The following is a 7,159-nucleotide window of genomic DNA, read 5'->3' as shown; positions in this document are numbered from 1 at the left end:
AAAAAAAAAAAAAAGCACAACACAAAACAACAAAACAATAAAATCCTTGGACAGAATTAAATGCAATTTAATAGCGAGGCAAAGATAAAGAGGAACAAAGCTACACCTCCCGAAAGCAAAATGATACTCACTACTAGAAGGAAAAATACAACAAAAATTAAGCATATAAAGGATTTAATTACTGGTAATGGGATCTTCAAAGAATCCAGATCACTCCCAGAGATAAAAAGCATAATAGTGGTCAGTATATAATGAAAGGTCTAATATTTGTCTAGAGGTCTCTGAAGTTCCTTGTTTAAATTTGGTTTCCATTTAGCTTTTGAAGCTGGAATCTCACTGAGCGTTAATGGAAGATGTACATTTCAATCTAAAGTAAGCTAAGCCCACTGAAATTGCTAAGATTTATACCAGCTATGTAAATATCATACAAGAAATAGGAGTAATTCTACCAAAATATTTACACATATCTGTAAGCTCAATACAGAGTGAGACCTGTATGAAGACATTCTTCAGACTGTTCAGTAAGTCTCAGAGCAAAGTAGACCCATCCTCTTGTACACCTATAGTGTCTTCAATCCTGGGCCGTGTCTCACGCGAAGTTTTTATCCCCTTTCTCCAATGGATTTGAAAGTGAACTGCCCTACATTCTCCACTTTGTATTTACAACAGAATTGCATGACCCCACAATGAGAACACTAATAGTACACATGCATCCACTCACATTCAGGGGAAAAAAAGTAGAATATATTACTAGTATATATAACACACCTTGTTTTCAAAATCACTCTAAAGAGCTAGTATATCTCAATCAATACAAGTAACTCACTAACGTTAATATTGCATGAAGAATGGAAATACTGTGCAGCAATTGTCTTTCTCTTAAAAGCTTGTGGTGGACAAGGCAATTGTGCTCAAGATTACAGGGTCAGCCTTCAAACAACAAAAACAATTATATACACTCCATTTTTTATTGTTAATCCTTCTGTTTTGAAATGCCTAATCCTTCAAAATACTATTATTTGATAATTATAGCTCACTTTCCTATAGAAGTGCAATCATTTAATCTGCAATCAGTCAACAAATATATCAAAAGATACTTTGCACAGTGAATTGATAGTGTTTCATGAGCATTACAACAGCACAAAGCAGCATGGTACACACAGCTATGCAGCACAAGGAAGAAGCTAACCAGATTCCTTAAGATGTTTCATTCTAACATCAAAGACTGCCCAATTCAGAATGCAGAAATTACAAGCATGTAGTTCAAAATTAAACATATCTTCCCACTCCTAAATATACACGTAACAAAATATTTTTAAGCTCCCATTTAGTCCTACCCTATAGTTACTGCACCACAACACTGCTTAGTTCACTTATCAAATATAATATTGAGAATTCCATCTGCAATACTACTAGTTATAAAACATATCATTAACTATAGAATAGTTGTGTTTTTGTTGTTGCCCATTTAAAAATAAAAACAAAAACCAGTTTAGCCATTTCCAAGTTGTCAGAAGATGCTTAGTCTCTGGGGTTGCTTTGTCACAGAAGGTAAGATCAAACCAATGGAAAAAAAAATACAATGAGTTTGAACTACAGGCCAGCTCAGCCATGCAGTAATAAAAACAGCAGCAGTCTTTCTAAAGTATCTGACAGGCTTCATTTGTCTCAGAATAAACTCTGCTATGTCACATGCTCATGCATTCCCGTCATCCCTTTTCTGTGTTGCAGCCACTCCTTTGTGTGCTGCCAAAGAAGTATGCAAAATGAACGGGAATGCCAAGAGATTTTCAAATGAATATGACTTTTAGAGAATCTGTAAGTCAAGGACCCCAGGCAGGCATCAATTCCTCTCTCTCTCTGCCAAAGGGCTGTCACTTTCTTGGAAAGTTAAATTTGTCACGAGGAAAGAAAATTTCACCATAGTCTGTTTAAATAACTTAGGGAGTAGAATCTTTTCCCAGGTGTTTTTCCACAGAAACCAAATGTATCAATCATTTTATTCTCTGAAATAACAATTTATTATCCATGCAGGAGGCCTCAGATTCAATCTGCACACTGTTCTGAGTGTCGTGTCAAATACCCAAATCTGTCATCAGTCTTTATCAAGGAAATCACCCAATTCTTATTATCAGTTTTTATTAATAAGACTATTTATTACTTCAATAATTAATTTTGACAAGTAGTCTGTCATTTAGATAATGAATAAATATTGATAAATTGCTTGGTTAATACATTCTTGCTGTATAACTAGCTTAGAAAATGTGGAGACCAAAACAATTAATGCTATATTAGGTACCTCAAAACTAGAATTGAACATATAATACTTATCTAAAACAATCTTTCAAATTCCACAGTACTTGGATGTGATATTCTGGCGCGATATCTTAAAATGATTTTTAGCCCCCAAATTGATATTTTTTTTTTTGTCATATTTCAGATATTTTCAAAAATCATTAATTCATTAAAAAACCTGTTGAATAGCAAATCAATTCAACTAGATATTCCCTAATCAGTCAGGTCTTCATGATTTGGAGATGAAGCCTGCTTAGGCTGTGATCACAAGCTTGGTCTCAGAATCTTTATACTACAACAAATAATAATTGGCCTTCTGTGTCAGAAAATAAACGCAGCATTAAACTTACAAGACTTCCTTTGCACCAGTTCCCACTCTGCAGAACACTCTCAGCTGCTAAAGGGAACCACTGCAAGCCAAAAAACAAGGCACATGTAACATTCTCTATAATCTACTTTCCAATCATTTTAACTGCAACAATTCTGTTCCATGCTTTCACCAGTGGCTCTTGATAAGATGCACAGGCAACCTACACATCCTTCATGTCCAGCGGGTGCTAAAACTATTTTTTTTTTTCTTTAATGGCCAGTGATATATACTGCATTTCCTTTTCTAGCTCCTCCTTCTTATCCATCTCAGAACTGTCAGGCCAACACTACTGCTTATTCCTTAATCATCTCTACTGTCAAACTCATTTCACCACATCCTTCATTCATGCTACAGACCTTGCCAAGTGCAATTGCCCTTATTCTTATGCTTAAAGTACAATAAAATATAAGACTATTCGTGCCAAGCATGAGGTCTAGTGAACTGGTTGGACAGCAGACAGACTTCTTGGTACGCCTGCTGCTCAAGCCAGACTGGCAGAACTGGCAGCCAGATCAGGTAAATTAGAAATCTCTTCTATTCAGCCCTGCTGGCTGCTAAAATTGTGCCTGAATCCTTCTAAACTTGCCTGGAATATTTCTGAAGGTGTTGCACACTTATTTCTGCAATATCTCAGTAAATTAAGCTCCATCGTTCATGTTGATGACCATAAATGCTCATGAGCAAGAGATGCTAGAGAAAGTGCAACAAAGGTGGTGAAGGGACTAGAAAACAAGTGCTCTCAGGAGCAGCCAGGGGAAGTGGGGCAGTTTAGTCTGGAGAAGGCTAAAAGGAAAGCACTGAGGAGGTGCTGATCTCTTTTCTCTTGTGGCAAGGATAAGATGCGATAAAACAGACTCAAGATGTGTTGTAATGGAGAAGGGAAGAGCAGTTTAGATCAGATATTTGGAAGAATTTCTTCATAGATAGAGTGGTTAAGCACTGGAAAGAGCTGCTCAGTTCATTTGGTGGCTTTCCCTTCCTATACTTAATAATAAATTAATCAATAATAAGATATTATTCTACATATGGCATACCTCTCCACGTTTTGATCTACCGTATCTTGTCTTAAAATATTCTTTAATGTTCTCTTTAAATAGGGAAATAGTCACTTTATTTGTGACAGCTTAATAAATCACAGGAATTTATACAGACACAGGAAATTAAATATCTTTAGGACTTAAAGGGGTTAGAATGCATTTACACCAAAGGAAACATTCAAGTGTTTTATTTAAGAAATTAATTGAATATATTCCTATCTGCTATAGTCAACGTCATAAAATGCATGATCTATTCTCGGTCTTAACCCTCTGCTCAGAAAGCTTGATCTCCACGGTGTATGCCCAGACATCTTTATTTTGCCTTAGCATCAGTTTTGCAAATCTGGCACTAAAATCATCTTAATATCTATGTATTCTGAATTTATAAATACAGATTACCTTTCTTTCTATTCAGCACTGAATTCAAACAAAGTCCTCTCCTGCATTCAGACTCCATTTGAAATAAGACACCATTTCAAAAATTATTTAATAATTTAAAAATATTAACAATATGACAGTGCCCAGGTATAAGAAAGCAGAAAACAAGATTGCAGTATTAATTCTTTAACTGTTATCTATAGAGACTTGGGTAGTCCACTGTCCTTCTATCCACAATCCAAATTAATTCATTTGGCACATTAATATTTATTTCCCCCTCTGAGACAAGCTGATCAAAATGGCATACCCTGCCATGTAGCTTACGTGATCTAAGGTCAGAATAAGACCTTAGATAATGAGTTTTGTTAAGCAAACCTGGATTAATTTCAGATTTTAATTATTTTTTAATAAATGTATCACTAGCCAATGTTGTGCCTAAGTTATGTTACCTGGACTGAAATGCAGGACTGATTTCCAGTATATTCCATCTTCTAAGTATCCCTGAAATAATACATACAATCATGTTCAACATAAAATTCAAGCTACAGTAAGTAGACACCCTTCACTCACATCATGTGTCTGTCTCCATAAAATCTGTAAGAAATACAATCAAAAATCTCAAACATCAAATTTCCTTTAATAAAAACACTAATACTAAGCAATAATTTAATAAAGACTTTCACTTAAGAGATATACATAGTTACAGAATTTATTAAAGATCCCCTCAAAGAAAAAAATAACACAAAGTAAAAACTACTGTGCAACTGTCTGATAATAGGTCACAACTTCACAGAAGTGAGAACCCATAGAGAACATACAGCACAGTATGGTTTTCACACACCACCTCACCAGAAGCTTTATAGGAAAAGCTTTTCAAACAACTGGAATGTACATAAGAAGATCCTATCATTTAATAAATCTTTGCAGAATGCCCCTCCTAACTGTCAAACTGTTCCTACATTCGCTGAGTTAATCATCAGATAGAAACTGCTTCTGATGATTCAATTAATAGAGCAAGTCCATCCCTGAAAAATAAATGCAAAACTTGCCAACGCACATCCCCACCTCAACAAAACCATTAAATCCATGGCTTCTATATATGCATTTTGTCAAATATAATTACTTTGTTCAATATGCACAGTAAGGCTTTATAGAAAACAGGTGTTTAAAACCAAGCAGCTGTCACAAACTGAAATGAACACAGCACAGTCAATACAGAAATGTCTAATTTACACTGAGGGCATATTTCCAAGGAACTGTACATGCAGAATGAAACAGGTCTATAAAACTTCAAGTTTGATAATACTGTGCAATCCTAAGCATTTGTTTCCTAAAGTTTTTTATTCAAATTTAATTTTCTTATCAGCAGTATCATATTCAAAAAATTGAAAGAAATTTCATCTCAGCTTTGCCTTGCCAAAATTGTGGATTGCAAAATAAAGCAATGTTTCTTCTACTTCTGACATTTAATAATATACTGAGTAAAATCTGATGGCAGCTACATCACAGATGCAACTGACCAGCGTACAGGAACCTAGCCCTAACATTAAACAGAAGATTAAAGGCATTGTTTGACAATATGAACAACTGAAAGCAAAAGCTCCAGTAAGAAGTACTCTTCCACCTCCAAGTAACAATGATGTTTTAGAAAAGATCAGAAGAAAAACTTTTAAAGCTAGAATAAGATTTTTTTCAAAATGTGACCTGAATCAATGACTGGCATATAAAAAAAAAAAAATAAGGAAACCAAGAAAAGTGACAGTGGCTGCATTTTCAAATACTTCAGAACCAAATGAAGAGAGGGGGCTGCTGATCTGGAATAGCTGTATATTAATTTGTTGTATTTACCAGTTTCCTACTACTATTAGAAGAAACAAACTCTTAACCTTTTATATTTGAATCCATTTCAATACTTCTTCAATTGAAATTGAAGTAAACATAAATGCACCAACAAAATTTACTAGGAAGATGACTGCTAGGTAGACCTTCCTCTGTTTTCTTCTTTGAGAAACAAATAATACATTTTATCCCACATCAGAAGAATGAGGTACTTTCTCATTATCTGGCAACTGAAATAATTTATCCCCCAAACATTTTTACTATATTTATTTCCATATCTATAAATGTTTTGATGCCTTATCTGCAAATATGAAAACCTGGAATATCGCCTCTCCTTGTATATGCAAAAGGAGAGGTTTCTGGCAATGGACATCAGAAGATAAAAGTTTGTATAGCAAATTCCTATAGTTTAAGATACCAAGCTTCACAGATCTTTGTATCAGAACAAGTACTACCACAAAACTTCATTCAAGTATGGTACAGACAGTTTTGAACATTTGACTTGCTGCTGAATACTTCCCATATCAACTTGTCTGATATTTGCAGATAATCTTTATTATGCAGTGTATATACTGGCTACATTTACTCTGATAAACATTTCAAAGCAATTAAACAGAGATATAGTCAAAAGTTAATAAAAGCACAGAGCAAATTCTCTGCTGGGCCTAAATTTAATTATATGGCACACGTAATTTAATTTTATGAAGATGAAAATGGGATACCTTGCAATAAAAGGAACCCCGACACTGAAGCACTCAAATCTGTAGATTTAATGTGCTCCAAAATACATTCATCTTATCACTATTCAGCTGAAAAACGAGAAAAAAGACTTATAGAAGAATACCTATTAATTCTGATACAAGAAAATTCAAGTATTAATTCTGATAGCTCTAAAGTTCTACCTATACCTGAATATTTACAGAACGGTTGTGAAAGCTAATCTTATATAGTATCTAAAAATTATGATGAAATGATACTTTTTTTGCCCTAGTGAGGACCTGCATGATTTCTGTAGAAAATGCTGGACTTGTGAATGAAGTATATAGAGTATATACTGGGAAAAAAGATTATTTTTCTTGAAAGGACAAACACATTGACAGATCAATAAACTTATCAGGTAGTTACAATTAAATGTATTTACCAGATATTAACCAGAAAAAATCTAGCCTAATTTGAATATTCAGAGAACTCATCCAAATGAAACTCTCACTGAAACAAATAATTTCATAGAGGATTTAAA

Source organism: Meleagris gallopavo, chromosome 13 (genome assembly GCF_000146605.3).
Source record: "Meleagris gallopavo isolate NT-WF06-2002-E0010 breed Aviagen turkey brand Nicholas breeding stock chromosome 13, Turkey_5.1, whole genome shotgun sequence".
NCBI lineage: Eukaryota > Metazoa > Chordata > Aves > Galliformes > Phasianidae > Meleagris > Meleagris gallopavo.
The sequence above is the reverse complement of the archived record's forward strand: the minus strand, read 5'-3'. Positions refer to the sequence as shown.